Here is a 1,093-nt window from a genome sequence, read left to right on the forward strand (position 1 = left end):
GTGTGTGTGTGTGTGTGTGTGTGTGTGTGTGGGAATGTACGCACGTATATATGTTTGTATAAAATAATCAAGGTTCATTGGTTACGACTTTTGTTTCACTACTTTCAGGTCACTACTAAGATCCTGCTGTGTGGCATCTTGGGAAAGTGCCTCTTCAAGAGCATCGGTGTAATCCAATATCTCTGCGTGAATTAGGGTCAACAGTAGAAATGTATTTTGAGGGACTTTGCCTGTAATGAAAATGTTAATCTTGTTATTCTCCGTTAGCATTACGTTAAGAATATAGGCGCCAGTGAAATAGTTTGGCTATACTTATACGTCGACGATTAGATTCTAAGTATGCGCGCGCATGATTGTATAAAAAGCTGAGAAAAAGGAGGAGTAGGAAATAGGGAGAGAGGAAGAGAGATAGAGAGAGAGAGAGAGAGAGAGAGAGAGAGAGAGAGAGAGAGAGAGAGAGAGAGAGAGTGAGTGAGGGAAAGAGAGACAGAGACAGAGCAAGGGAGATAGACAGAATGTGAATTAAATATTGAAAAGGTCAAAAATATAAAGTTATGAGTAATAAATACAGTTTAGGTTGGATAATTAGAATTTACATATTTATTGTTTTAGCAAAGAATCTCCAATTTCGGTAAGTGCACTCGCACTTTGGGAATCGATGCTTTTAAACATAAACACGCAGTATATTTATTTTAGAACATTTAGTACTGATTCAAACGCTCAGAAGCAATGTATTTCATGACCAACGGTCAGAATTAGTTCATCTTGAATTATGAAGTCAATCGAAATTTAGACACCATCGGACATGGAAAAATTATTTTGATTCTCGTTTATACTATTGGGTATGCACTTTTATATTATAATTAAGTGCTCTGACGAGAGAGAAAAAAAAACTTTTGTGATTACCTATTGCAAACTTTATTTTTAGAAGAGTTTTGAAATTTTCGAAAACAGCGAATTTTATTGAAAAGTCTCCGAAATTTAAGTATTAATAAATATATATGTAGGGTATATGTACGTATGTCTGTCTGTCTGTCTGTCTCTCTGTCTGTCTGCATGTATGTATGTATGTATGCATGCATGTATGTATATG

General features: G+C 35.4%; 1 long non-coding RNA gene across 1 annotated transcript in view; it reads left to right on the top strand.

The window, feature by feature from the left end:
- Window positions 1-1,093, top strand: part of LOC128248291 (uncharacterized) — a 14,256-nt gene that overhangs the window by 3,832 nt on the left and 9,331 nt on the right. The gene's annotated exons all lie outside the window — the stretch shown is intronic.

Source organism: Octopus bimaculoides, chromosome 7 (assembly GCF_001194135.2).
Source record: "Octopus bimaculoides isolate UCB-OBI-ISO-001 chromosome 7, ASM119413v2, whole genome shotgun sequence".
Taxonomy (NCBI): Eukaryota; Metazoa; Mollusca; class Cephalopoda; order Octopoda; family Octopodidae; genus Octopus; species Octopus bimaculoides.